Source organism: Canis lupus, chromosome 8 (genome assembly GCF_048164855.1).
Source record: "Canis lupus baileyi chromosome 8, mCanLup2.hap1, whole genome shotgun sequence".
Classification (NCBI taxonomy): domain Eukaryota; kingdom Metazoa; phylum Chordata; class Mammalia; order Carnivora; family Canidae; genus Canis; species Canis lupus.
In genome coordinates this window covers 27,076,449-27,085,308 of record NC_132845.1, presented here as the reverse complement: position 1 = coordinate 27,085,308, position 8,860 = coordinate 27,076,449, and positions in this window count along the sequence as shown.

Here is an 8,860-nt window from a genome sequence, read left to right as displayed (position 1 = left end):
CATATGTCATAGTGAGAGTAAACTTGTTGGTTTACCACAATCTACAGCTTGGGTGTTGATGTCTTTCCTCTTGTTCTCTACTATCCACTAAGGTTATTCACTGACAAGAACCAATTCATTAAAATAAGAAGCTTATATTCTCCTGATACTTCAAATTACTTTTCAGGAAACAACATATTTATGCTACAACTCAAGGTATCAGGCAGGTAGAGGTTATAATGTAAATCTAAATGCACTAGGTGGGATCACAGAAGGTTGGTTGAAGGGACTTACAGACCAGTGACAGAGCTTGTGTTGTTCTTCAAATCATACAATGTACTTAATGCACCAATGTGGAGCAGCCTTAACCTTGACATTCATTATACAGAAATGTAGATATTGCAGGAGATTAGCATTCAGATTGAGTTTGGTAGTATGTCATTTTTCTAAAGTGCATTTACTATAAAGTATGAAAAACCAAGGTTTTTTTTTTTTTTTTCCTGGTAAAACTAAATTTCTGTAATCAATCCACTGACTAGTTAATTAACAAGAACAGAATTAAGCTCCCAGGCCATGAAGCATTTAATTTGCCTTGGAATCCTAATCTAGCTAAATGCCAAGTCCCGGGGGAAAGACACTATCTTACCGCATTTTACCTTTGGTAAACTGGAATTTGAAAGAATAAGAGAAGCCCAGAAAGAATAAGTAGGTTTTGGCCCAAGCATACCTTTGGCAAGGTTGAGCCATATGCTTACATTTAACAATCTCAATTAATCACTAAGAAAAAGAAAGATTTAGGAAATAGCAATTTATATATTTGAAAGTCCTCTTCTATATAATGTAAGGCAAAACCAAATTAGTAAAAACACTGATGCAGGTTTGTCTCAGTATTTTCCTGTGACCTTGTTGTAATGAATGAGAAAAAATAATAGAAAGCTGTTACCTTTTCACCAAATCTATTTTAAGATCATAAACTACTTCACTATATAAGAGAAAAGCAAAGCACTTTTTATTGCAAAAGTATGGTGCCAAGATTTTATGGCTCCAGGGTCATCATCCTGAAGAAAATTCAGTCACAAAAAGAGCAGACAATTTACAGTCTATAATTAGCACTCCTCCCTTTACTTTTGGCTTTGTCTGATGCCAGGTGGCCCGTGGTTAACCATGCCAGGTCTCATACTCGGAGAGGAGAAGAGTCAAGGCTAGTGTTCTGTGCGGTACCAACAGTAGCTTCCACTAAATTTCATTTGGGATGCCAACTTTAAATGTTGCTGAACTTTATGCCAATTCAGTGACATTTAAAAGGCTTGCTTTGTTTTAATACCTCTCATTTTCTTTGAGTCACAGTAGAGAGTGACATATTTGCTTACCAAGTGAAGGTGAATGGCAGTTCATGCCAATTAGAAATTTATTTAGGGAATTTGAAGTCTTTCAAAATCTACCATTCCTTGCCTAAAAAGATCCATTTCAATCCAGTGGCAGAAATCATGAATACAATCAATTATTGAAAAGAAAAGGAGAATGATGCTTAAAATGTATAGAGAAATACTAAAATAAGGGGAATCTGTGCTAAGGTAAAGCATTGCTCCCAAGGCCCAGACCCAGCTCTGAACAGGGTTATTATTAGTGAGCATAGTTTTAAGGCCCAACACTCCTTACTCACAATCTGGCAGAGACGAACAATGACCAGGACAAGAGAAACAGGGAAGAAGATAGTGGATTGGAATTAGTAAAGGCAACAGGTAGATGAATATTAAACCACATACTTGTTTGTGCAGAAAGTAAAGCTCAAATAAAAACTATGGAAATGAAGCACTATTTTGCCATGAACAGAAACTGAATGTTGAATTTATCCTTACCAAATGTAAGATAGCAAAAGGACAGCTCAAGAACAGACTGAAACATAATTTGATTTTAAAAAGTGAACACAGGTCTCTTTCTTTGAGCTCAGATCCTACCCATGCCAAGGAAAATGATCTCCCCTATTTCAAGCCTCATACAGAAAGGGACCAGAAGATTGTATTTATAGGTTAGCTTTGATTCTGTGAAAGAAAGCTTCCTTTAAGTAAAGAATAAACAAATGGTCCATCAAAGAGAATCTTGTTTGCTTCCCTGAAGATTCCAAGTACAAAAAGGATGGGATATTTTTGTGTCCCTGAGGGAATCAGAACAGCTTTATTGGTGTTTGCACGTGGGTCTTTGAAGTAGGCAACAATCATATGATATTCTTTCCATCTTTCGCATGGGAAAGCTCTGGCTGTAAGAGTTAATGGGCCTCTGAACTTCAACAATAGTCTAATGTTTATGCCACTACAAGGACCTACTGATATAAAAAGTTCTAGATTAGAATCTTAAACTCAAAGATTTTGCTGCCTTGGCATGTGGTACTTCAAATACTATTTAAAGATGCAGATGATGAAAGCGTTTGGGTCTTTTGTTGGACATATGTCTTGAAAGGCTGAAATTGGAATTAATTTCAAATTTGAAAGATGACTTAATTTTATCTGGGCTTTCCCCCAAACAACTTCTAGCATGAGTGTTATAAATGTGCACAGAGTCTTCAGCATGAATAAAAGATTATCATCTTTTGGCCCATGGGAAAAGTAAGAGTTTTGAGTATATTTATGTATATTCTAGATGCCTAAGGTTATATGCTAAAGAAAGAATACATTAAGATGTAGTAAGGTGTCTTTAAGGACATTAGGTTGGTGCCGAAGAAGGTGGAGCTATACTGTATCCACAAATTGCTGAAAGTCTGAGCCAATTCTTGCTTTGAATACTTTCCTAGTTAGTGATTTTGGTGATACTGACACTACATAGATGGAAACTTTATTTCCCCTCCTCTGAACTGCAAATCCACCTTTTACCACTGCTAAGTATGTTGTTTTAGACAACTTAAGGTGTCTTGGCTTCCTTATTCCTGAACAGAGATGAGACCAGTTATCCTAGGGTGTTGTTTGAAGATTAAATGAGAAAATATGTGTGTAGCAGGATATGAAGCTAAGACTTGCATAGGATTTTATGTGCGTAGGCAACACTACTTCATCACCTCACTTCACCTCAGTTAGATGTTTGCATTCTATGTAGTCTAATTTACTGGTCTGAAAATGTCCAAGGCTTGGTTATATCCTATCCTTTGCATAGGACCCCTCAGGCTGCTGAGAAAGAGTTTAAAACTTGCCTGTTAGCTACAATTTAGTTGGGCATATGTAGACTCAAATGATTTACATGAGGGAAGGGAGATAAAAGTCTTGTGATGAAGTAGCAGACCATCATAACAGGGTCTTTTAGCAAAAGTCCCCATGAATGAGGCTGACATCTTAGGGTTTAGGTCAGATGCCCTGCATGTGTACTGAGCAAGCTCCACCTTGGTTCCAGGGAGAGATGTAGGGCAGGCACCAGGAATATGTGGATATTTGGTGTGGAACAAGGGTGCAGTGGATTCACTAGTAAGCAAGTATCAACTTATGGCTGCAGATGTGGCTGCAGGCAATGGTGCACAGACTGACAAAGGCAGCAGTGAGTGCAGAGCCATAAGCATCACTTGACTTGCCTACCCTCCTTAGAGACTCCAAGAGTGGTATAAAACTGGGGAGAGGTGGCTGGGATGTATCATTAAGAGGTTGCAAGGGAAAACTATTTAAAATGACTGGGCTTAGCATTCCACGGTGGCTCTCATTCGGACTACTCGTGGAAGAGTCACTGCGAGGTCCTGGTGATAATTGTGGAAAGACCACTTGGAAAAATCTCTAGAGTTCTTTTAGCATCATGGTTTGGCATTTCCTTAAATGTGGCCCTGTTTGTTTCACTAACCACTGAAGCCTGAGACATGCAGTTTAGAGTCATATAAAAAACACAGCAGGGAGACTGGCATATAATAAGCAGTTAAGAAACAGAGGTTGCTATTATTATTGTTGTTGTTGTCACTTCTTTAATGCTAGCACTGTCCATTATCTACTATTTCTGTCAACAGAACTCAATTAAAATGTGACAAATAAAAGCTTAAAAAATATGTTACAGATCACTCCTAAGACCTGTATATCTCTTCTGTAGGAATCCGAAATGCTAAAGTTACTTCACAGAAAGTATTCTATGGAAAATGAGTTCAGAATCAATGAAAAATGCAGACATGAGTACATCCAATACTTACCATTCTAGTTCATGCTCGTTCCCTCTGTGGCATCTGTCAGCATTTCTTTAATGCAACCATTACTTTTCTATTATTACTGCCAATGACATCCCATTTCTATGATCATCACCGCTGTGATGCTGGTCCTGCCTCTGTACCGGGTGTGGGAAGGTTTGCTGAGCTGTGGCGGCCCTGTAGAATGAGGAGTGGTCCCTTTCCTCATTTATAAAGTCTCACTTGCAGAATTTGTGCTTCCTGTCTGCTCTGAGTGATTAGAGGTTCTGGTTCTCAGGGCACTGAGGGTGATACTTCTAACCAGGGGGCATAATAAAGGGTCCCCTAAAACCCAAGCTATGGCTATGGCTTGGGTTTTAGGGGGACCCTAAACCCCGCTCTTACCAGAAAGTATCAAGCAAATAAATTGGATACTCCAATGGCAGATAATGGGAGTCACTATGATGTCCCTTGATACTTCTAGGCCTGGTGAAAACAGCAAATGGGCTACTCCACCACCACAGCCCTGACAAGGAGTTTATATGTAGGAGTTCAGACACTTTAATTGTGAAGCAGGTTGGAATTACCCCACGGGGGCAGCAGATCTAGACTAGAAGTGCTGTCTGAGTCTGATCATAACCTAGAACAGGTGGAGAGAGGTAATCAGTATAAATTACAGCCTCAACAAATATATCAGTGCAACAGGGATTGTAGTACATACAACCAATCTTCCTATTGTCTTTTTTTTTTTCCAAAATAAATTGTGACAGCTATCTTTTTTAAATGTCTGTGGTAGGACCGAGGTTTGAGTACATTTAGTTTGGATCATGAGTGTTTTAAGTGCTAGGTGGGAGCAGAAGATGTCAGTTGACATTTATGTTTCCCTGGCACTAGCTCTATACACATTGATGGCTGCAGACATCTGTCAGCAATCTGCCTGAGTACTTTCACTGGTTGTAGGAATGTGCTTGGCTTGTGTGGGGTATGCTGGAAACGACTGGAAGTTAACATCCCTGGGAGTGGTCCTCAACCAGTGATGGATGGAGTTGGTAGAGAAACTTCATAGTTTTCTCATCTCTCAGGTAGAACAACGCTGAGGGGTGTTCTGTAGAACACCCAGGGGACCCTCAAAGAGTGATCTTCAATTCTCACAATAGCAAACTCTTCAGTAATGTACCTTCTCTTGGCTTTGTTCCTTTCCCTGTCTTGCTTTCTCACTCCCCTTTGGTGCTTCTGGGAATCATTTCCCCAGGAAATTATTTTCATACAGTTCTTTACTTCAGGGAACTCAACCCAAGACAAGTAACAAAGCAAGTCAGAGTTCTGACCCTCCTACCACTTACAGTCTAGTAGAAGAGAAGGATATTAGTCAGATAATTACATCATAATTATAAAATTACAATTGTGACAGGACGGCACATTAAAACACTGAGTGTGTGTGTGCGTATGTGTACACTAGACTTAGGAAGGGTCTTCCCTGAGGAAGGGATCTTTGAGCTGATAGGTACCTGCTACAATTTCCTCATATATGAAATAACTATATATTTTAATAGTGATTAGAATAGCCTCTGATGTATGCTAAGCACAATACAAGTGTTAGGTATTATTAACATTATTATGATCTTCTCATATATCATCTGTGAAAATTGATGAATTTTAAGATGGATTGTTGTCCAGGGGCTTTCATTACGTTTTGGCATATACAGCATATAGATGTTGCTTTTCTGTCTTCTTCTTTTTTCTTAGAAAGGGAAGAGAGAGGGTGGGGCAGAGGGAGAAAGAGAGAGGGAATCTTTTCCCCAGGAAATTATTTTCATACAGTTCTTTACTTCAGGGAACTCAACCCAAGACAAGTGACAAAGCAAGTCAAAAAAAGATTCCCTTTTTTTTTTGGAGTTCAATTTGCTAACATATAGCATAACACCCAATGCTCATCCCACCAAGTATCTAATCTGTTCCTGTCACCCAGTCACCCCAAACACCTACCCACCTCCCTTTCCACTAGCCCTTGTTCGTTTCCCAGAGTTAGGTGTTGGTGAGAGGGAATCTTTTTTTTTTTTTTTAATAAATAAATCTTTTTTTTTAATGTTTATTTATTTATGATAGTCAGAGAGAGAGAGAGAGAGAGAGAGAGAGAGAAAGGCAGAGACACAGGCAGAGGGAGAAGCAGGCTCCATGCACCGGGAGCCCGACGTGGGATTCGATCCCGGGCCTCCAGGATCGCGCCCCGGACCAAAGGCAGGCACTAAACCACTGCGCCACCCAGGGATCCCGAGAGAGGGAATCTTAAGCAGACTCCACACTCACCATCAAGGTGACTCAGGGCTCGATCTCATGACCTTGAGATCATGACCTAAACCAAAATGAAGAGTTGGACACTCAACCGATTGAGCCACCCGGCACCCCCCTGGTATATACAGCTGTTGCTTTAACAGCCAGTGCAGGGGAAGGCAGTATGGTAGGGGGTCTGGAATCAAATACAGGCATCAGTGCTCGCCTCTGAGTAACCTTGAGCAAGTTACTTCACTTCCATTTTATCTTCTCTATAATAGTACCTACTTCATGGGGTGATTTTAGAAGAAATCAACTACTATCCATCAAAGACAGGTAGGTGGTGGCATATAGTATGCTTTGTATCAGCTGGAACTACCATGATAAGCACTTCTAGCCATCATTCTCATCAGCTGCTGCTTCTTCCATTGTGATCCTATTTATTATAATATTTTGATAAGCATCTAAGATAATACTTTGGAATAACTTTTACCTTTGGAAGAGCCCTTAACATAGAAAGCCCTGCGGAAATGTAGTCACCTTCACTACTCTGCCGCAAATTTTATATTTTCTACGACCTTAATGTCTTTAGATTAGGGACATTGCAGTGCTACTGCTGCATTATTATTGCAATAAGGACCTCATCAAAATGACTTATTTTGGAAGGCAGCTATGCTAACCACTATACCACCAACGCTCCAAAATGACTTATTTTGTATCTCTGTGAGTGACATAATCATTCTGAAGCGAATTGTCACATTGCTAAGAACATCTCAGGTATTTTATCCTTTTCTCTATGGCTTCAGTGATTTTATCATAATTATTATAGCAAAATACCACATATTTAGCTCATGAGCATAAAACTCTGTATTCTCATACAATTATCTTTCAAGGACAGATTCTAATGTTTCAGATAGAAGAAACTTTTTTTTTTTTTTACTTGCAGCAACCTATGTTTAAAAAAATTATGAGTACTCTTATAAAAAATTTTTATTGGAACACATTAAATTTTTGGCAAGCATTGTTTATTTATTGCAAGTATCTTTTTTTCCTTTAAACTCTGGCATAATATTGATATATTGGGAAACAATTCCCCTTTTAGATCAGTTCTTACTTTTTTATGCCTTTAGTGCATTTCTTTGTGTATATACGCTTACTTCCTACATCGGCTTTTGAAGTTTCTTTAACTACAATCAGATTAAAGTTTTTCACTTTTAGGTAAGGGATATATGAAACTGAAGATTGTTTCCTAATTGAGCTCTGCTCTATTAAACAACTTGGTATATATAGTGGTTATACTATTATAAAATTTAGGTTATAAAAGATACATTACTAATATACCCTAACATGTTTCCTTTCATGTTGCAAAATATTCCTAATATATTTTGCTTAAGAAATTTTCTTATGTTGTTTGCCCCAACTTTTCAGCTTCAAAAGGAGATTTCTAAAATACATTGATTTTGCTTTTGACATTTTGATAGTTTCTGCAACCCCTTTTGGTTCTAATATCTGTCTATGACACTTAACTGAAAATACTTTGAAGAAAGCATTGCTGAGTTTTTGTACTAACAGATGTGTATCTTGTTTGCTTTAATTTTCTTACACCGTATCTGATATGTTACTCCAAATCTTAAATGGTTCAATTCTTATAAAATGTGTGGTAACAATTCCTAGAAACATCTAATGCTTCTTTGGCATTATACTGTATCTCGAGTGGGGAGGAGGTATGGTACTCATTCTCTCTGTGGGAACTGTCGTAGAGTGTATCCTGAAGCATTGAGAGGTACAGAAACTGTCTCTTTTACTGTAAGGTTTCTGTGGTCTGTCCATATGGTATACATGACCGGATGTTAAAAGTAGAAAAATCCATGTGTCCTTTAAGTAACCTTTAAGCTTCAATATATGTAAATTCATTGGGTAGTCATTTCAGTATTAATTTTTGTGAAAAGACATTTTCAAAGATGAAATGTTAAATTCTATTTCAGATCAGCCTTGACGAATGAACATTTGCCATCGGTTCTGATGATAGAGAACACTACCTTGAATCCCAATGAAGGAAACATTATTCTCTAAAAATAATTACTTTCTTTTCATTAGTATACCTGTATTGTAAGAAAGCTGTGTTCAATTATCATTATAGTTTGAATACTGTCAGTAAAAATTTTATGAAAATTTGTCTTTTCTCTTGCTATGAGTGCTTACATAATATCTGTGATTTTACCTCTTGTCCTACAAAACCTAAAACACTTACTATCTGAACTTTTAAAGGAAAAAGCTTTATGACCTCTGCTTTAAGGAAATCATCATGGTTGTAGGAGGGGGAACGGACTTTAGGGAGGTGAGGAGTCAGGTTAAGGAGCAGTCCAGGGGAGAGAGAGGATGATGTTCAAAATTGAACAAGAGAGTCAAAGTGGTCCTCTGCCTAAAAAGAGAGTGCTGAGCCTTTTCCAAGTCTCTTTGGCAAGAGTGGGAGTGGGGTGAGAGTCA